This window comes from Lemur catta, chromosome 5 (assembly GCF_020740605.2).
Source record: "Lemur catta isolate mLemCat1 chromosome 5, mLemCat1.pri, whole genome shotgun sequence".
Lineage (NCBI taxonomy): Eukaryota > Metazoa > Chordata > Mammalia > Primates > Lemuridae > Lemur > Lemur catta.
Window position 1 is genome coordinate 56,602,672 of NC_059132.1, and position 22,929 is coordinate 56,625,600.

Genomic DNA, 22,929 nt, shown 5'->3' on the forward strand with positions numbered 1-22,929 from the left:
CCCCTTTTGGAGGGGGTGGTCGTTTAAAGTCTTCTCAAATCCCCTCATCCCTTAGAATAGTTGCTCAAAAAATGTGGCTGAGTAAACATGCTATCAATATTATATTTTAAGTATAATATACGGTACAATTTAAAATATAATATTAGGCTTCTTTGGAAAAACTTTTCTTAGTCTTCATACTAATGACTTGATTTTATATTCTTTTCAATATTATGTCTTCCTTTATATTTATGACATTTTCGCAGAAGGTAAAATTATACTGATTGTATGACCAAAGCTAAATTGTCCATTATGTGCATTTTCATAAAGATTTTTATACAATTCTTTAAATTCAGAATCACTGAATATGAGAGTTGGAAGAAGCCACAGATATGACCTGGTCTATTCTCTAACTGGGACTGGTTTCCACAGATGTTAACATTACTCACCCAGGATTCTTCAATTAGTGGCCAAGCCAGGACTAGAACCAAGAACCTGAGTTTCTATCTGTTTTTATTTAAATATATTAATAACAACAACAAAATCTATTCTACCAATTCACTTAACAGCCACTCTGCTTGCTTTCATTTCGGAAGCACTCGGTTGAGTAACTGATAGGGCAAAGTTTGATGTGGACATTTCCCCCTCTCACAGCAAATTGTATATGTGACCAAATTACATATACAGTAAGTAAAATCTTCCCTATGATTTCCACAAACATATTTCAACAAGTGCTTTTCTTGAGCACATAGAACAAGATACTTCACTATATAATATGTAATAGAAAAAGTATCCATTTCTAGGTTGAAATTTATCTTAATTTCAGTACACCAATGGAACTAATCTTAATGATTTGGCTGTTTGGAAAAGACAGAGCTGAAGACAAAGTCATGGTTTATTAAAGCAAAGAAGCTGTGTGCTAAGGGTAGAAGCTGACAATTTCCTATTTTCTGTGACTCCTTCCAAAGTCCCAGGATGAGACTGCACCAATTCAATGCAGTTTGTTTCTATGAGTTAACCTGTATAGTTATTTTATGCCAGTTTGGTGTTCACGCATCCACATTATTGCTTAAATACATGCAAATCTATTCATCACATCAATCATCATCTTTTATATTTAAACATGATGCCACTGACAGTAACGGCTATTCTTGTGTACAGGTTTGCCTGAAAAAACTGCCGTACCTTCCAGATCATAAACACAATTTTTAAAAGGTCTACTAACATAGCTTTAAATTTACAGTCTACATCCACAAATGTAGGTACTATCATCCTCATTACCAAATGAGGAAACTGAGGAATGGAGAGGACAGGTAACTTGCCCAGGGTCACACAGGAACATGTGAAAAGAACTGCAATTACATTCAGACAAACTGGCTCTAAAGTCTGTGGCTTTAACCACTGGCTCTGTGTGACCCTTAAAAATGGGTCCATTGCAGAGACGGTCCAGAAAACTCCAGTGTGTGCATACTTTATCGAAGACTATCACCTGTGCAGCTAAGCACCACCTGTTTGTAGTTCTTCCTTTTCAAATTAATTAGCAAAGTCTTATCCATCATCTATTTTACGTCTAGAACTGTAAAAACAGCCAAGATGGAAACAGGAACCCAATAGGCAAGAAATTTACCATCAAGTTAAGGAGGCAAGTTATGTTTACATAGAGAAGGTAACATTAGGCTTATCGCAATATTTAAAAACATGATGTATATGGAGTATCTACCAGCCAGACAGAATTATTTCATTTTTTTTCCTCTTCACATTGTCATAAAGCTCAACACAACAATGGCTTCACACATGTTTTCAAAAAGCTTTAAAAGAACAGCTTGAGGTCTTGGACTAGGCTTCCTCCAGGACACATTCACAGAAAACATTTTCAATGGTGAAATGTCTCTAAAAGCTGTCGCCAAACCTTGCAATTGAAGCAGCTTCTGTCCAATAATCTGACACAGAAATCAAAAACTCTTCATATAATAGAAACCTGCCTCTATAAGCTGTTAAGCTGCCATCCACAGTTATAATCACACCTCAAGCACAATGAGGGATTTAACCAAAGAATAATCACCAAACATTCTAACCAATTGTAATCTGTCTTTAGTGGCATTAATTTCATCCACTACCTCTAGATGATCATCAAATCAACCCAAATTCCTCAAAAGATACTGAAGGAGCTTAAAAAAAAACGCTTCCCCCCAAAATTTTCTCTGATCCTCCATTTCTCTCAGCAGAAATATTTCTTGCAATTGCTTTTTAAGAATCCCTGTATTTGCATATGGTGTTCTGGATAGCACAAATCTAACTCTGAATCTAGTAAAAACTACATATGTCAAACTTCTGAGTAACTGAAATTGCTAAGTAAAATGTCTATAAATATCCAAATACATAGTTTGTTGCTTATAACATTAGTTTGTAAGCTATAAATAGTAAAGACTATTCTCTATAAATGTAGTACAGCTGTTATTTGAATTTCGAGAGGCAAAGACAACAATTGGGTATTCTAACAGCAATTTACTTTTTCTGTCGACTATCCTTGTGTTTCAAACTGGACAATCTTATTCAATTCCTTCATGTTCACTTTAAATGTACAATGTAATATTTTCAATTAATTCCTGGTTTGTGATTTATTCTTATACTTTAATTTCATTCATTCCATCTAATCCATTATCAAGGTTTTTTATTCATCCAAACACTAAGTTGATTTTTCATCCACTATTTCTTATTCATTATATAAAAATCCAATTATAAAATTATGTGGGCAATGCTCTCATTTTCATGTCATTTACTTCTAAATGTTTGTAAGCCATATACAGCTCACTGTTGAAGGAGCTGCATACACACTTTATCACTCATTTGACGTGTACGGTAAGCCTTCATGCTAGGTATACAATGACAAGCGAAACTGATGTGATACCTGCAGCTGCTGCATAAGGGCTTCTAGAGACATTCTCATTTATGTTTACAGAGCCTGCGTGGAAAACTCAGCCATACCCATACAAAATCATGTATTTTATGTACATTTACAAATTGTTCTTTATTATCTGTGCTATGTTATGTTTGGGAGCTACAATGCAAAAGAGTTTTAAGTAGCCACCAAAAATAAAAATCTCGAAATACCAGATGTTTCTCTGCACAAACATAACAGTCAAGAGTTGGAAAGCAGGAGAGGAAAGAATGTATTCTTAGAAAAATAAATGGGGTAGAAACAGGCAGTGTAAACAACTCTAAAATAAGACGATCTCAACACCTTCTGTATCAACAAGTAGAGAGGACTCCTCTTGAGGTAGGATAGATCATTTTCAATTATATTTATTAAACCTCCACATTAACCCAGAAACAAACATGAAAGTCAGGGATATCTAACAGTAGGTTTCCTCATTTGATTAAAAGCTTCCAGTTCCCACCAATCAGCATGTCCTCCCCAAGAGGTTGTGGCTGAAGTCTAGAAAAAGTTGCATTATGCATTCATTCTGAATAGCATTTATGATTCCTTAACCAATGGAGAAACTTCAGGAGTTAAAAGTTGCCAAGAAGGCAGAATCATAAGAAAAGGGTATGAATCAATGGGAAAATCTCTCTTTAGAAACTAAAAAAAGAAAACCACTCTTTGAGAGTGGGGAGCCATGAAAAATAATTTTGAATTTTGTTTTAACTGGAAACAGTAAAGGATTAGCCTCTGGGTACCAATGTTTGTTGAATGCACCTAACAAATGAATTATAACTGAAAATAACAGTGCTAAACTTCAAAATCAAGATGCCTCTGCTAAGCAAAACTCTCCCCATAACTAGCTTTTTTCCTTCTATATCCTAAACTTGCATTTATAAATGTGATGAGGCTAGCTAACAAATTAGTGATCATTTTGGAGTAATAACCTTCAACGCTATTATCTGAGAGCACAGTCTTCTTATATCATCAATTATCGTTGGAGCTGGGGTTCAGGGCGGCTGGCTCCTTCCTTTGCCTGGGGGATGTATCCAAGTATCATCTCTTAGATGGTGGGGAGATTTTTAAGTTGATCCAAACGTTTGAGAAATATTTTTATATGTCATTCCTCAGAAATATATTCTCAGGAAAATAAGGGAAAGAAAAGAATTGTGGTGTCAATCATATAGTAGTGCGTGAAAGATAGCAAAGCAACAGTGAAATGAGCTGGGAAGACGCCCCTACTGACTTCATCACCAAGGAGTGAATTCAGAGTACAACGTACCACCCATTCTTTCGTTATGTTTTTGGGCATGAACTGAGTGCCAACCACTGCATTAGACATGTTTGACGAGCCCAAATTAAAGAAATGAAGCCTCCTTTCAAGAAGTTTACCCTATAATTCAGCTTCAAGAATTATAAAAAAGCAGAGCAACAAGTTAATAACAATGTGGCTAAAATTATCTAAAGAATGCTAAGGGGGTTTTTAAAGTTAAGGCAAGGGTCAGAGACAGATTCTTAAAGGAGGATTCAACATCTTAAAGATGTTGAATCATCTATAAGGAACCAGTGAGCATGAGTTTGTGGAGAGGAGGCTAAAAGGAGCATTTCAGACTGGAACAAGGAATTGAGACCTTGGATGTGCAAATTAATGAGATCTGGACATGGCAAGGGCATGCACTTTGCCAGAGTGGGGTCACAGGGGGACCTGAAAAGGAGCTGGGATTACAAAGGTAGGAGATAGCAACTGATGTAGAGACGATAAAACAAGTTATTAAGACAGTGATAAGTTAAGTCCCAGCATGCAAGTCAGGGACCTGAAACCACCACGCAATTGGCCCCAAAAGCACTAGGCATAAGCACTTTATATTATTTATCTTTGAATTAGACCAGACTGTGTTGAGCCTAACTGCACTTTTAATATTTTACCAACAGACTGCCATAAATTAAACATTAGACAAAACAGCCCAAACGTGACTATATTTATACCAGAGATGTTGTTGAAGATACTGTTCTCTAAATTACCCTGTAAGAGGACAGAAAGATACTTCACCCAGGACTTAGTAACAAGAATAGTTATGGTCTCTTTGAACAACTGGCTTATTTTCTTCTTATAGACAATCATATAACAAATAGTATCTTCCTCTTTGCATGGGCTTCTAAAATCCTCCAGGCAAACATGAAGCCCACCTCCAGCAACTACACACACTGTAGTGTACAGCAGGCGTCTTACCCTTAGCTTCCAATCACTTCTCTTACTCTCCCATCACCTTGGATATCCTCCCCTAAGCCCTTTGCTCCAGTCTGTGCTCTGAGGTGCTCTGCGTTTGCTTGATAAAACTGTCTTTTTTCCACATTTTAACATTTTAGATTGGTATACTCCTGACAATCAAGGATTAATGGTTCAATTGGCAACAGTTTTTCTTTCTTTCTGTGGCACCTATATACCCATGTGTCTTATAATTGATGCTACTTTAGATCCGGTGAAAATATGGTAATAAATTGAAAAACAGGCTTGAAACAGCCAGGAAAGGTCAGCCTGCGAAGACTGAGACACAGGAGAGAAGCTGTAAGGCACAAGAGAGACCAAAAAAAAAAAAAAGAAGAAGAAGAAGAAGAAGAGAGAAGAGAAGATCTGTGAAGGCAACTGCAGGCAACAGAGATGAGCACAGCCAGGAAGAGGCGGGAGCCAGAGAGGCTCCACTTGGGGGAGGGAGGGGCAGGACACAAGCGTCTGTGTGGCCCTGCCCTGGGAACAGCTGATGCTGGTGTGGGGGTGGCGTGCAAGTTTGCCTGGGTCTGGACGTCAGCCACAGGCACCCTGAGGCAGCACAGCCACAGAGCGCTTGTGACTGTTATATCTATTCTGGCCAAGCTCTCTGTGGTCCTGCCTCTCTCCCTTTCCTCTGAGCTTCCATATGTTGAAGGTATAACAGCCAATCTACACCTTTCCATTCAATTGGAGTCTTCCTCATGCTTGACTTGAGTTTGATCTCTCCACTTAGTTCTGGCTTATTAATGTGATGACAACGTAATGAACAGAATCAAGCTGATGTTATCAGCCAACTCCAAAGTCTCCTACACAGATGCATCTGATTCAGTCATTTAGACTGCAGATGTGTCTGTCCCCTCTACCACTACACTGTAAATTCAAAGTGCATAAAGGCCATCGTTTAGTGTAATGACAGAACCAGTGGGTCTAGGCATCAAAGATTTTTGCTTCCTTTTCAATGTTATGACCAATGGAAATGGGGTGGAGAGGAACTAAGTGTGTCATGCGGGGTAACAGAGATAGACAAGCTCTTATACTATGAAAAATGTTTCTGATGACTGCAAAAGGGCCTGCGAGAATGATTTGGGCGATGGAAATGTCCTGTATCGCAATAGTGGCGGTGGTTACCCAGGTGTATGCAGTTGTAAAAATTCAAGAGCATGTACCCTTAAAATGGGTGCATTTTACTGTAGGTGAATTATACCTCGAGGCTGATTTTAAAGTATATTATCCAAGAACAGATTATTCCATTGAGAGTAAATCAGCTCCATTAATTCTTTTCCTTCTCTTTTAGCTGCTCATATTGTAGCCACCTCACTAACTTTCATAGAACACATTTGAAAAATGGTAGACAAAATGCAAATGACATTCAGATAAGTCTACTTTTTACAAGCTGTGATCATTCATTGGCCTAAAAGGATGTTTTAATAAATCTTGTCTGTGGTTCTTAAAAGTTGACATCTGTAACTTACTCTCTGTTGACTTCAAATGTAGAAAAAGCAAAGATAAAAAAAAAAGTCCAATCACTGGGTAAAGTATAAGTAAATCAAATTCATAAAAACAGTAGAAAACGACAATGAAGAAGAATATATAAGTGGAATCCTATCAAAATAAGTATGCACTGATGCTGCTTTCTTAAAAGAAAGCCAGAAGCTTAAGGACTTTTTTTAAATAACATATAAAATTGGATAAAAATGATACTAGCCTCGCAAATTTTTCATGGGCTCAGGTAACTGCTTTCTGTAGAACTTCAAAGGTGGCTTGATTTTATCCCAGATAAATGTTTTAGAATTTTGAAAGGTAGATAAAAATCAAAGGAAACCAGTGCATCCCAAATGAAAAGGTAACAAGTTTTCCTAGGAGCCTGGATTAATTTTCTCTAATAGTTCTTAGTTTCATGTTTAGACATATCTTAGTCATGTTTAATCTTTAGATATGTTCTGTCAGAAAATTTACTTAGGTGATAAAGAAATGATCCTTCTATCAAGGCTAGCCACACACATCATCTAAAGCCCAACTATCTAAGAATAGTATTCAAATATGAAAAAAAAAAATCAAAGGTGAGGAAGAATAAAGCTTTTGTTGTATTTGATTCAAACCTCCTACAGACCATTTTAATGTCCAGTATTTCAACAATTATTGAGAGAAACTCGAGTTCAGATGCAGAAATGATTCTCTAACCCTTACAAAATTTCACATAGCTCTTACTGAGTCAAAAGTTCCATTCTCTTTTTAGCATCAGGAAGGAAAAAAAATTATTACTAGTGACTCAAAACAAAGCAATTTAACTGTGCTTCATTAGTGGGATGTTTTCAGAGCATAGCACTAAAGATATTTGTGATGCTAAATCTCGTTACTTATCCAGCAGCTTTATTAACAGGGTTGATCTTGACCTTGTTATTTCACTTTAGACTTGTCTTTGTGGTGATAATGACATGTTACCTTTAGTTATAATTTCAGATTAAGGAATAACCACATGGTCATCACATTACAGGCTCATAAAATTAAAAAGAAGTACAATATTGGTTTGTGTGATGGGTTAAAATTTCTCAAATAGGTAGACAGCAGGATAAAAGTAAGGCTAAAATGGAAATTATCAATGTCAACTCATAAGAATGATATGTAAGTACGTATGTGGTTTTTTTTAACTCCATCTCTAAAATGGCCTAACATAGCAATTTTAGTACCCATGAGAAATGACCTGGAATACCCATTAGAATCTATCTCTAATGTCTTTTTCCCCAAAAGGATTTAATATCTTGAAGCAGTAAGTATTCAAGATTATGGAATATATTTTTGCCAGAGAGCAAGGGTACTTTCTAAAGTTCTGAATAGCTTAAAAAAAAAAAAAACCCACAATTTAGAAGACTTTTCACTGGTCAAGTACAACAATCTGAATATTAACAAAAAAAGTGAGGTGAACAAATTGAGCGTCTCCTAGATCTGATCCAAACACAACACAGTGCTTGATGGCTTCAACATGGGTCAGGCACAGATTCACTTGACTGCATCCTCCCCATCATATAATTTTGAGAAATTTATCAAAAAGTATTTTTGTTCTTATCTTCATTAAGCATCTCACTACTTCAGCATCCTCCCTCTGCCTTATGGTTCTTATTATTGCATGAATAACAATAATGCACTAAGAAAAACAGCTGAACACTTAGTACTCATTACAAATACTCAAAGTGCTTTATCTATTTCACATGAAGTTGGAAATTCAGGCACAGTGAGGTTAAGCAGCTTGTCCAAGATCACCCAGTAAGTAAGTGCAAGTGCCAAGACTGGCACCGAGGGAGCCCGGGCTCCACAGTCAGTGCTCCTAATGCTGCTTCATTAATTAGGGAGAGAAAATTCCAAATATTCCAGCAGGATCTAACTTGACTTAGTAGACTTCCTATTCCCTTTTGGTACTAAGCACTTTCTCAGGGGAAAAGCAGTCTGAGGAGAAGAAAACTTTGGTGAAGGGAGATGTCAAAAATAAACCAAAACAAGAAAAATTTCAATGAGACAAAACTTTGATCTGGACTAAATGGTTAGCTGACATTAGTGCTGTAAATTTTTAGATAGTGCTACTGCCTAGACGCAGTATATTATTGCCAGGTTTTCATAACCTCAAGAAATGAATTATGCATCTCAGTGGTATAAAATACTATGCATAGAAAAAGGAAAATACATCAAAATGTTAATGCATGATGAGCAAGTTTTATCTCTAATATCCTATATTTTCCAAGTGTTCAACAGTGAATGTGCATCACATTTATAATTAGAAGAAAAATGATATTAAGAACAAAGTTATTTAAGCTTTCGCAAAGAGAAGGAAGGATACGTGCCTCTCACTTCCCCTGCATGAAGAAACCCTGAGCCATGCAAATGTTAGTGGCAAGTTCCTAAAAAGTCACTCAGACGCTTGGATTAAAAACAATAATAATAAAATTAGCACCATGTTGCTTGTTATTTTGTTATTTTAAAAATGCTGTGAATAAAGACCAGGTGTGGTGGCTCACACCTGTAATCCTAGCACTTTGGGAGGCCAAGTCAGGAGGATCACTTGAGCTCAGAAGTTCGAGGCCAGCTTGAGCAAGAGTGAGACCCCGTATCTACAAAAAAAAAAACAGAAAAGAAATTGGCCTGGCGTGGTGGCATGCACCTGTAGTCCCAGCTACTCAGGAAGCTGACGGAGGAGGATTGCCTGAGCCCAGGAGTTTGAGGTTGCCATGAGCTATGATGATGCCACTGCACTGTAATGGGGGTGACAGAGTGAGACTCTTGTCTCAAAAAAAAAAAAAAAAAAAAAAGTGCTGTGAATAAGGAAAGACAGAAAGAACCCATCTCGCACTCAATCACTCAAAGATGGAAAACTAAACTCATCTAAGCCTTTCTGGAAGACTGCAAGTTCCAAGAGCCAAGACAGGATACACTCCTACCACACAGACTGCTATTGGCCACAACTTCCTCCAGCCCCAGTCTTTTACTCCCCAAAGGAAAGACCTGCAGTGTGGGTTTTCTCCTTCTCTCAGCTGGCTAGCCAATGAGGCTTCTGCCTCCCTGCTCTGGTTTCTAAAACAAGAAGGCTCAGTCATAGGACTAGGACCTGCTGGTGTTTGGTAAATGCTATGAGATGTATCACAAGTAACTTGTTAGTAAGGTGCTTGCTTACTAAATAAGTCTGCAAAGGCTTCATAAAGTCTCTAGAGTCTTAATAAAGGGTTAATAAAGTCTGCAAATGGCTTACTTAAAAATATAAATAAAAACAAATTCAAAGTTATCCCTGTAGAATGCCATTCTCACATGACATCCATTCCAATGTACTTTCTTGGAGAGCATGCTGTGAATTGCCCACAATGCTGAGAAACCCTGGGGGAGTGACAAACTTAGAAGCATCATTTGACAAGTGTGCTGTAGAAAGGGGGAACAAATATTTGACAACTGCCACAAGAGCAAATGGAAGATGCAGCATCTTTCCTTTCTCTCAACTCTTTCCCTCCAGCCCTCTCTTTCCATGACAATAAGAGGAACATGTTCTGACTCGCAGGAATGCCAACCAAGTCAGGTTGGTGCTGTGTCCACCCATCAAGTCCGGACCACATCCCATCTCTGGGGCAGACATTAGCTCTGGCATTATAGGAAATGAAACATTCCTGACTTCATGACTTTGCCTAGGATAGAATTCTCTTCCACTAGTTACCTGCATAGAACTTGCTCCTGAGGCTGCTACATAGGTTGTACAGTGAACATTAAATATATGAACTTTGTCAAAGACTGGGTGACCTCTTGGCTGGATCAACCATTACTCATCTCATGTTATGCTAAAGCTATGGCCTCTGCTTGTCAGCCCAAGGCAGTGGTAGTTGAAGTTGTAAGGGTCTAAAGCTACATTATCCCAAAAACCCACACAAGAGCACAGGGCCTATGATTATGTAATAATCTAATGCAGAAATTAGAGGCCTCACAGGGCCCAGACTAGAATCAATAGAACCACAAGACATGTGACAGACACAGCCTGAAGACCAAATACAAACGCTCCACACACAGACTCACATACCTAGGCACAGCTCTTGTAAAGGTTACATCCACACCTTTTATTATACCCAATCATAAAACATCTAGATGGTACCTACTATGTACAAGTCATGTGCCAGCTGCTAGGAGAAAGAAATAGGAAAGAAACAGAACATAAATAAGACAAGGGCCTCAGTCCTCAAGGAGTGTACAGTCTTGAGGGAATGTGCTCAGTTCTTCATGGACATGGAATTGGTCATTGTCTTTATTCAGGGCAAGAGGTTTTGACCACATGGATGGAAGGAGGACACCATGATGCTAAGATGAATGGATATAAGGCTTTTAAATGGCTATAACCTAGGTCTGCTCAGGATTCCTACCTGAACCTATCACCTACATCCCTAGAAAGGATCTAGGAAAAGAGGCTTAGGGAGGAGTTCCCTGTCGCTAACACCCATGGCCAGGGCTATCCAGGATCCAAAATGTTTAAGTCAACGACTGCATTAAAATTAATTCAAGGCTGGGTGCGGTGGCTTATGCTTGTAATCCTAGCACTTTGGGGGGCTGAGGCAGGAACATTGCTTGAGGTCAGGCATTCAACACCAACCTAAGCAACATAGTGAGACCCCATCTCTATAAAAAATGCAAAAATTAGCCAGGCATGGTGGGGCATGTCTATAGTCCTAGCTACTCTGGAGGCTGAGGCGGGAGGATCATTTGAGCCCAGGAATTCAAGGCTGCAGTGAGCTAATGATCGTGCCACCGCACTCCACCCTGGGTAACAGAGCTAGACCCTGTCTCAAAAAAAAAAAATTAAATTAAATTAATTCAAAAAATTAAAAAAAGAAAGAAAAGAAAAAAAAAAAAACACCTGGTAATTGAAGCAGGCAAATTGCTGGAAGCATGTAATTGATCTGAAATCTATTTACTTTCACACCGTCATTGGATCTCCTCTCTCAGCATTCTGACATAAAAATGTTCCTCTGCACTCAGTGCTGCACCTGGATGACACATTCTGCCAGACTCTGATACATGCTGATTAATAGCTGTCTAATCACTAAGGCTGATTAGACAAGTAAAAGGCTTTCTTTTTCCAATTTAAAATTGAAGATGATCTGATGTATACCTCAGATACCTTAAAACATTCCAGCTGCAGAATGGGGCACGTGCACTCTGGCCTTCTCTCTCCTATCACAGCCTGCTGCTGTCTCTAATCACTAAAAGGGCTCTTGGGGAGGGACTGGAAAGTCAAGGCCATCAAGCCAAAGCCTATGTGTGCCCCTAATTCCTCCTCCTCCTATGCCCTGGCATCCACTTCTTGCCCCACCTCCCCATCATGTTCTCTGCTTCCAGGGGTGGACGGAAGCACAGCAGGAGTTAACTCTGAGAGCTCAGCTGAGAGCAGGGAGACCCCAGAGAACCACATGCCTCTACTTTCCTCACTTACAAAGCCACAGGGCCTGAGTGGGGCCAAGATGCTTTACATGCAGAGGGGGAAAAGAGAAAAGCAAAACACACACCTCATGTTCATTCATGTAAATGTACAAAATACTTAGCACATTGAAACTTTTCGTTATTTTTAGTTTTTGTGTATTTACACTTTAGAAATACACTTTTGTGTGTTTCTGTACACAAAAACTAAATTGAATAAACTGATCAAAAATTGTTCTAAGAGGGCCAGGTGCAGTGGCTCACGCCTGTAATCCTAGCACTTTGGGAGGCTGAGGCAGGAGGATTCCTTGAGGCCAGGAGTTTGAGACCAGCCTCAAAGACATAGTGAGACCATGTCTCTACAAAAAAGAGAAAAAGATTACATGGCTACAGTGGCACATGCCTGTAGTCCCAGCTACTTGGGAGGCTGAAGCACTTGAGCCCAGGAGTTTGAGTTTGCAGTGAGCTCTGATGATGCCATTGCACTCCAGCATGGCAACAGACTAAGACCCTGTCTTCTCCTCCCACCCCCTGACCGCTGCCAAAAAAAAAAAAAAAGCCATTCTAAGAGAACATGCATCTTTCCCTCATTTAACACACTGACTGCCACACTAGAAAAAAAAACTGTTTTTCCTTGGGGCCCCACCGTTTTACTAGCAAAACAGAATAAAAACTTCAAAAACAAAATGATTCTTTCTAATTTAATGAAAAATTTGTTATTTTTTATTGTTTCCTGTGTGTGAGTCACATGCAACTTGAAAAATAGTTCACACAGCTCCCAAGATTAAGAGACGTGTGAGTTACATATGCTTCATGAGGCCCCAGGCTCAAAACCAGCGTGAGTTACATACAGCTCACACGGCAGTTGATGTGTTAGGAAAAAAAAAAGTACAAATATGCATACCTTTAAGTTTGCATGGTATATTTTTTGAAACTTTTTAATGAAAATAACTAATAAATTCAAAGGAAACTAGAATATTTCTACAAGATATCCTAAATACACTTTCCAAATTTTAGCAGGTTAGTAAATGAATGCCAAAAACCAAAAGATTTCCAAAAAAATAAATAAAAAATATTTCTGGGATAAAATATATTCACTTAAGGGATGCCAGAGAACCAGACAGACAAGAAAAATATTAATCTATTCTTAATTTTAACAGGGAGGCCCTAAGTCCGTCCTCTCCTGTATGGTAAACATTGGAACAAGAGTCACCAGCATGGGTCTGGGGATAATACAGTCAGTTGTCTCAGGAAGAAAAAAAAGTACAGAAACCTAATATTATTGAACACAATTTTTCAGTAGCTTCAGCCGATTATTTCTTCAGAAATCAATTTATGACTGGGTAGTACTGGCAGTCTGTGAATCCCGTATGCTAACTAAAGTTAACCAAACATTCAATTGATAGAAATAAAATTAAGCACAACAAACATTTATTGAGAAACTACTATGTCTAAGATAGCAAAGGACGAGACCCCAGTAACTAAAACACAGAGCAGGCAATATCACAACTGGAGATACAGCCCCATCCCTGTAAACAGGAACAGATCTCTCAACACACCTTCTTGTTAAGCAGATAATTGACAATAAGGTAAATTCCAGGACAGGCTATTTGCACTGAGGTTCCTCTCTCAGATCTTATTCCATGGTTGGGCTTCCAGTCCCCATTCTTCATGCACACACTTTTATATAATGCATCAAATTTTTGTCAGGAACATTTACTTCTCACAGGTATTCACATACAATTTCTGGACATAAATTCTTTACCCAAATGAATGACTGCCAAAAACCAGCGACAGGTGAACACCTGTTGTAAGGAATTTCCTCTCAAAATTCATTGCACGTATCTCAGCAGTGTTCCTGTGGACTTGTTAGTTGAGATGTGTGAAGTGCTTGATTTGACATCCCAAAGGGAGACTTTAAAATGCATAATGCTGCATTAAATATCAAAAGTAATCACAAAATCTTAAGACTTAAGCACAAAAATTTTTGAGACTTTCTTTTTTTTTAATTGCTCTTTTTAGATGCTAAAAAGCAATTTCTTTTCTTAAGCCTGGAATAAATAACAAGCAATATTAGAAACAAAGCTCAAGTCAACAAGTTTTAAGTGCCCCACAGTAATAAAAATAAAACTGTCAACACTTAGTGTGTTCTATGTGCCAAACACTATGCTTAATCTTCGTGACCCTGGAAGGTCTGTACTTTTATTATTCCCACTTTATACATGAGAAAACCAAAGCACAGAGAGTTAAAAGGGACTTGTCCAACATTTCACAACTAGTAAGTGATGGAGTCAGGTTCGAACACAAGCAGTTTGCCTCCAAAGTCCACGTTCTTCGCTGCTACAACACTCTGCCACAACATTTGATAGCATTTTTACAAAACTAGCTGTTTATACTCAACTGATGTCTATAAAAACATTGCAAAAGGCAAACAGCTTTTCCTTTATCCAGGGGAAAGCTGTGGCTCAGATACAAGGTAATTTACGATACTTTAAAAATGTTTAATTTTATTCAGGTTAACTTTTAAAAAGATTAGTGAGGTTATTTCAATATATCAAAACACAAAAACAAAGACATAGTCTATCATGCAATCCACCATACACATAAATGATGGGAATTTTTGGTCAATTTTTAAGGGAAAAATATGTTAACGATTTATATAGTATGCATTGGCTTGCAGGTCCAAAGGAGTCTAAGCAGCTCGAAACTCTAATAATTGATGTGCTATTAGACACCACAGGCACCAGGAACATCCAACTGTACTTCACAGTCCAAGGGACTTCTCCAATTCCCAAAAAAAGAGAAAATTAATATGGTGAATTTCTTACAAAATTAAATTTATCCAAGGTTTAAATTCTGAGTTTATATCTGTCCTCCTATTCTGTTAAGCTGTCCTTTATTTTATTAAATGAGGTGTCAAAATACAATGGTAGTTTTGTTTTATTGTGATCACTTGGTATATTTAAAAATAGCTGGAAATGTTCAGTTTATCCAAATTTTTATTTCTACTTTTTTTTTAATCCTCAAGTTTGGGAACCAATGAGCAAGGATAGCTAAAAGTCACTCTTCGGGGGGAAAAAATTAGTTAAATAATAACCTGGGTAGAGAACTTTAAAAAGCCCTTCATGATTACAGTAGACCAGCAACTTTAGAAAATTATTTCCACTGCATAATTCATCATAAAAACGTAGACTATGCCGTCATCCTTGAAAAAGGAATACTATTCTAACTATCAAAGCCAGGAATACTTTAAGGCTTCAAAAAAAACTTAAAGTAACATTACCATGCCAATGTTACCTACTTGTACTGTAACTCTAGATCAAAAAAAAATCAGATGTTTAAAACTGGATAAGGCTGCTCAAATTTAATACCATTATCTTGATCAACCTTCCCTACCACCACACTCTTCCTTCTTTACTCAAACATTATTCTTGATACAAGTAATTTTAAGGACCTTTCTCAACTCGATAATGTAACCATTCCCTGTTACACAATTTGTACAGTAAATACTAATTTTTAACTATACAAATAGAAGTAGTTAAGGATAGAGAGCAAAAAGTCAAAACAAAACAAAACCCTACTCCATTTAAAACCTTACTATTTATGAAGTTCCAATTACAACTGTTAAGTGCAGCTATAAATCTTTATGCACTCTCTCTTTAGCTGGGATAACAGAGGGGAGCAAAAAGCATTAATTCTAAGGACATATTTTATTAAACCCCAGAACAGAACTTAAGTATGTTTAAAGGCTTGTTAATCTGTTCAACAAACTACATGTGGGTTTACTATCTGTGGCCCTTCAAAATGTGGGATAAATCCATTCAGCACTCGCAACAGAACACCTATGTGGTCATCATTCTTTGCCCTGATTATCCTCTGAGGCTTCCAGCTTGAGACACATGAATATCTGTGGTCCTTCATGGTCGGTGTACAGTCTAGGGAGTGTCCCCTCAAGACAACACAAAGAACCAACAGCAAAGGGTAAAGCTTCCCTTTCCTCAAAGGCTTCCTTCCTGTCCCCTGTCTTTTAAAAAAAAAAACAAGACTCTAGACTTCTCCTAAGGGAACTGCAAACAGATGCTTCCCTCATGTCTCTTCTAACGGCAGCAATGCTTGTCACACCTGCAGACCAGACTCTGAAGGGCCCCACAGAATCAGTAACTCCACTCTGCTTTCGAAAGAAAGGGGAAGAGGGCACATTAACCAGAGTTCATCCCACAGTGGAAGATAGGAAATATTGGGGATTAATTGGAATATGATAGGGTTGTATCAGAACCCTCAGAAATAAAACCAGATGCCCAAAGAAGTTCTAAGCTAATAGCTCTGGAAATGTCATTTTGCCACCCCCATACGTGCATAAAACAGTTGTGAGCCTGTAAGAACAGCTTAAAATTATTGGTTCTCACAAAGAATACAACTGTACAAGATGAAATTGAAAGGTCCAAATCAGATGATTTTTGTAATGTCCTGTAGGCACATGTGAAGGCTGCTGAGCTAGCTGAGGAAGGAGGCACACAGACTGTCTGCGAGAAACCCAGGCTCCTCAGCTAACTGATAACGACTTCAGGTATCTGGAGCTAGGGGCTGTCTCATTTCATTTGACACCTTCCATCTTCACATCAGCTACTGCAGGCAAACCGAGCCTCCCAAGAACAGTGACCTTGTCCTCCCCCTAGTTCTTCTAACACTCTGACAAGAAGTAAATTAAAATGCAACCCATTTCAGCCCCTATCAATGTTACCTCTATAGTCTATTTGACTCAACTCTGTATTTAAAGTACAATTGGGATAAACATAAATGTTAGAACTTGAAAAAACTTTACAGACTATCCAGTCCAGCCCTCAGTTTTACAGATGAAGAAACTGAGCTGTGAAAGGATCAATGGCAGATGTAGTCAGTGGCAGAACCAGGTGGCACCCAGGCTTCCCACCTGTTCACCACGCCATGCTGCTTCGCCACAGGGCAGATCAGATCCTCCTCATTGGCCAGGGTCTCCAGGGCTCCATGGTGACTGCCACATAGCTACAGCACCTGAAGCAGGAAACTGAGGCCCACAACACTCAAACCAGAAAGCTGAAAAAGAACCTGTGCTTCCCCACAAGTCAGTTTCAGGTAAAGGGAGAGGCAAGTACCCTGTATCTAGATAATTTAGGTAATTCCTTCCCCCTGTGCTGCAATTCAAGTAAAAGCAAAGATGAGAGGCATTTTAGGTAAATACACCTGGCTAGAAGAGTCCTTAAGTTGTGAAACTGGGCTTAAAACCTGGCTTATTAAACTAGACCAGTGGTTTTCAACCTTGGCCCACATGAGAATCAACTGCCAACCACGTGCATTAACCGTCTTAGACATTCAACCTGGTTGAGCCTTCAGATGGCTACACCCCCAGACACTGTGGAGCAGAAAAAAGTCTTATCAATTTGCCCCTGCCCAAATTCCTGACCTACAGAATCCATGGGCGTAATAAAAATGATTGTTTTAGACCACTAAGGTTTGGAGTGATTTGTTAGGCAACAATAGTAACTGAGACATCAGGAAAGCTTTAAAAAAAAAAAAAAAAAAAAAAATTCCAATGTCCAAGGTGCACCACAGCTCAATTACGCCAGAATCTTTGGGAATGGGACCCAGGCACCTGTTTTTAAAGCACCCCAGATGATTCTAACATGCAGCCAAGTTGAGAATTACTGTCTAAACCTGCACGGTTGAATACAGTAGCCACCTGGCACATGTAGCTGTTCAAATTTAAACTAATGAGGCTGGATGTGGTGGCTCAAGCCTGTAATCCTAGCACTCTGGGAGGTTGAGGCAGGAGGATCTCTTGAGCTCAGGAATTCGAGACCAGCCTGAGAAAGAGCTAGACTCTGTCGCTACAAAAAAATGGAAAAATTAGCCGGGGTGGTGGTGTGTGCCTGTAATCTCAGCTACTCAGGAGGCTGAGGCAGGGGAATCGCTTGAGCCCAGGAGTTTGAGGCTGCAGTGAGCTATGATGACACCAATGCACTACAGCCAGGGTGAAAGAGCGAGACTCTGTCTCCAAAAAATAAATACATAAACTAATGAAAATTAAATAAAATTTTAAATTCAATTCCTCAGCCACACTAGCCACATTGGGCAGTGCAGATACAGAAATTCTATTAGGCAGTGCTGGTCTAGACTAGCAGTTCTCAAAGCTTCTTCCTAGGCTACCAGCATCAGTACCGCCTAAGAAGTTGCTAGAAAAGCAAATTCTAAAGCCCCACCCCAGACCTACTGAATCAGAACATCTCAGGGTAGGGCTCTCAAATTTTAGTCTTGTTACTGCCCATACAAAATCACTTCTTCCATGTTCTCTCTCATACTTAACTCTAAAAATTATCAATTTTTGGCTTCATTATTATGTAAGAAAATAGTTCACGTTGTCATACAATTTCAAAGATTTTTTTTGTGCTGTGTGCGTGAGAAGAAATGCCTTTCAATTAGTAAGCAAAGGACTCTAAAAAGTTTGAAGATGCTCTGTTATTTATAATCACTAGAATAACCATAAAGTCTAAAACTATAAAAATGGTTGAAAATTATGAAATTCAACAGACTATATCCAATTACTAAAATTATCATTGGGAAACTATGTAGTGTGACAAAATATAAAGTAATGGAAAAAAAGTAAAACACAATTTTTTTGGGGGGGGGGGTGACAGGGTCTCTCTCTCCCAGGCTAAAGTACAATGGCACTATCATAGCTCACTGCAGCCCCCAACTTCCGGACTCAAGAGATCCTCCCACCTCAGCCTCCCGAGTAGCTGGGACAGAACACAGAATTTTAACTGCAAATATTTGTATTACATGGGCAAGGGCAAAATGAAGGTAGAGGAAAAATAAGAATAACTGACTTCTTAGGCTTGGTAGGACAATGATTCTCCCCTGTCCCATTTTTGGTTTTGCCCTGCTTCTTATAAAGTTACCTAATGCAAAAACATTTGACAGTGTCTAACAAAGCAACTTTTTAAAAGGTACAACTGTCCTTTGACATGAAAATTCCACTGGAAGGATAATTTGGTAAAACAGTTCTACTACTTTATCAATGATTCACTGAATTGTTAATCTGATAGCAACATGAAATCAATCAAATGGGGGGCTTGGACTGGTGAAATCTCAGGTCCTTGCCCTGAGGATATGGGGGGGATTCTCTTCTCTACTTTTCCTTTTGAACCTTAGATCTACAATCAAATATATAAGAATTATGTATCTGCACAAATAAAATTTGAAAGATGTGAAAACTTGATTTTTTTTATATTTAGTTTCTACCCAATTGTTGAGTGGCAAAATGCCAAATAAACAAATTTCCAAGGAGGAATTTCTTCTTTCATTTGCAAGTCTAGATTTCCAGAAAGATTTTGTAGAGGAGTCTTCTTTGAAAAGATAGCTCCTGGATCTCACATATATCAACTCTTGATTGTTTTAATACATGTTTTCATGTAAATTTTAGCATTACTTCTTTTACTGATAAGCTCTGTTGTTAGTAAACTTAATTCCTTATATTTTTCAAGGTACAAAGTAATCTTTCTGTGTTTCTGTATCCTTTATTGATTTCTATGCTATTCTGTTTCCTTTGTGGGTAATGTTCTAAAAACTCCTTTAATTCTATTTAAACATCTTCTCTGCTCTTGCTCCAGCGAATATTTGAGAAAGGATAACTTCCGACTGGCTTATTCTGAAAAACTTTAATGTCTTGAAGATGCCTACTATTTGAGGGAAACTTGTTCCTGTAAATTTTCTTTAAAATGTGAGTATAGGCAGGTGTGATTTTATTGAAAATTGGAAACAATTCAAGTTTTCCACTTATCGCTAACTAGATTTTTGCCACAAGAAGCTGAGTTAAGTGCTAGAATGATAAACTAGGCATTTTGGTACTATTCTGAAAAGATATAAGAATATGGAATTTTCCCCCAGTCCAATAGGCATATGCCTTTTTAAATGAAAGGGAACAAAAAAATTTCTTAACTAAAATTTTTACAACAGTGATGCAAAAAATATGATTTAAATTTTTTTCCAGCTTTTTGTACTAACCACAACTAATTATCTTTGGGAATGTGAGTAATTAAGAGTTGTCTACAGCAGCTACTCCCTTCAATGCTAGCATTTCTCTATGCTCCTATGAAAAAGAAAATTATTGCTTGTACTTTTATTGTTGGAAGTTAAATAGAAAAGGGATTTGACTGACAGAAGCTTTTAATAATAATAATAATAACTGCAGAGATAATCTACAAATACTTTCTATATGCTGGGCATTCTTGAATCTGAGCATCGAGAAAACAAAGATAAATCACATATGGTCCTTTCCCTGGAGAAACCCCAGAATCTAGCTGGGATACACCTATATCTGAGAAATATACTTAATATAAAAGAGACCAAAACCAACAAACAACACAATGCACTTTAGGGGGAAAAAAGCAGACTATATAGAGAAAGCTATCATTAATGTCTTCAGACAAACAGAAAAGATACCACAACCAAGAAACAAGAATAGGATGCTATTAAAACACACACACACACACACACACACACACACACACACACACACAGGCCAAAAATGAGTTATTGAAAATTAAAAATATGATAGCAGAAAATAAAAATTAATACACTAACTGCCATGTGAGTTGTATTTAACTCACGCTAGTTTTGAGCCCAGGGCCTCATGAAGCATATGTAATTCATGTCTCTTCACCGTGGAAGCCATGAGAGCTATTTTTCAAGTTGCATATAACGCATACACAGAAAACAATAAAAATAACAAATTTTTCATTAAGTTAGAAAGGATCATTTTTTTGTTTTCTGAGTTTTTATTCTATTTTCGTAATAAAACTTCGTGGCCCCAATGAAAAAAATTTTTTTCTAGTGTGGCAGTCAATGTGTTCAACATAAGGGTTGGAAGATATAGTAGAAAAAATCTCCCAAAAGGTAGGACAAGAAATGAAAGGTAGAAAGGAAAGATAAAACCACCAGAGGACCAGTTCAGGGAACCCCATGTCCAAATAAGTGTTCCAGGAAAGAACAGAGAAAATAAAGAGGAAGAATTACTAATGAACTAATTCAAGAATTTTTTTCAGAATTGAAAGACATGAGTTTCCAAGTCAAAAAGGTCCACTATTGTAATCCACAAAAATTGGAAAGAAAAGAATACTCTACAAGACTCCAGAGAGGAAAAAACTACATCACATCCAAAAATTTAGAAATAGAAATAACTTCTCAATAGAAGCAGCGGAAGATAAATGACATTGGAACAAGGTCTTTAAAGCAGAATTTGATACCCATCCAAACTATCAATGAGGTAAGTAGGAAGAATGAAGATATTTTTCATAGATAAAAAATTCTTTACTTCCCAAACATGCTTTCCCAGGAAGCCACTGAAGGATGTGCTCTACAAAATGGAGGCAGGAAACCATGAAAAAAGAAAAGGAATATAGAAAAATAGGAGATTCCACACAGAAGAGAGGAATCCCCAGGATGACGGTGCAAGGAAACCCCAAGAGGAGAGAGGCACCAAGCACAAAGGGCTACCAGTTCATAAGAGAACATGTTAGAAGGGTCATGGAGAAATGTCTTTAAGATGATGAAATTGAGAGAGTATCTGATGTGCTCCCTTCTGCAGCACATATGCTAAAATTGGAACAATAACTGAGAAAATTAGCATGATCCTTCTGGCAAGGATGACAAGCAAATTCTTGAAGCATTTCATTAAAAAAGAGAGAGAGAGAGAGAGAGAGAGAGAGAGAATGAGGACCTAATATGTTTGAAAGTCTTAAAAGGAGATTTAGCCAAGGGGAGGAGAGTTTGAATGTTGAATTAATAATAAATACATAGAAAAAGCAGCAAATTAAAGGAAAAAAGGGAAAAAAATTGTTAACTCCAGGGAAAACAAAGTTTTGGATTTGAAATATTTAAAAAACAAGACTAAAAGTAATTATAATGCAATGTAGTTTAGAGTGGTGCATTTATAATTATTTTGATGACAGTCCACTGTTAAAAATACAAAGAATTCATTGAATAGTACATGGTTCAATGTAACACTGTTCTAGTCATATAAATAATTAACATTAAATATTGATCCAGCCAAAATTATTATACAACTATACCTGGAAAATGGGGGTGGTGGTGGGTAGGGAGAGAATTTGGGGATGGAGTGGGAATAGGAGAAGGAGAACAAAGAGAGCAAATCAAAAACTAGCACTACCAGCATGTTATTTAGAAATATGGAGGGAAATTCCAAAAGAATGAACTAAAATCACTGAAAGTAGTGTAGTTGCCTCTGGGGAAAGAAATGAAGAGGAGGACTTTTTTTAGCATGGCCTTCATAAATTATAGAACTACTTTACACTTTAAATTATGTACACTGGTTTAAAAAAAAAAACAAAAAAACAGAGCCCAAGCTCTTACCCACTAAACCTGTGTTTTTCAAATTATGTGACTCATTACTGGGTTGTGAAATCAATTAGTAAGTCATAACCATAATGTTTTAAATGAATTCAAACAAAAGGGGATAAAAAATAAGAGATAAATTACACATAGTTAAGAGTATTTTTTCATAAACTTTTATAATACTCATAACTGCACACACAGGTTCATAATGTAAAATATATTTTTGCCTGTGGACTGTCATCAAAATAATTGTAAAATCACCACTCTAAACTACACTGCATTATAATTACTTTTAGTCTTGTTTTTTAAATATTTCAATGTGCCTGTATTTTAAAACAAATTGAAATGTTGACAGCTAATGAAAATAATCCATTATAATGCTCTTTATAATTCCACAAATATCATGTCTGAAGAATGGTTACTCCTGTATTACTGAAAT

General features: G+C 37.6%; 1 protein-coding gene and 1 non-coding gene across 5 annotated transcripts in view; one reads left to right on the forward strand and one right to left on the reverse strand.

The window, feature by feature from the left end:
- KIF13A (kinesin family member 13A) overlaps window positions 1-22,929 on the reverse strand; it is a 193,354-nt gene that overhangs the window by 165,580 nt on the left and 4,845 nt on the right. The window lies entirely within an intron of this gene.
- LOC123639024 lies at window positions 21,708-21,816 on the forward strand. The gene has a single exon (XR_006735595.1). It is a non-coding gene; the product is annotated as a U6 spliceosomal RNA (small nuclear RNA).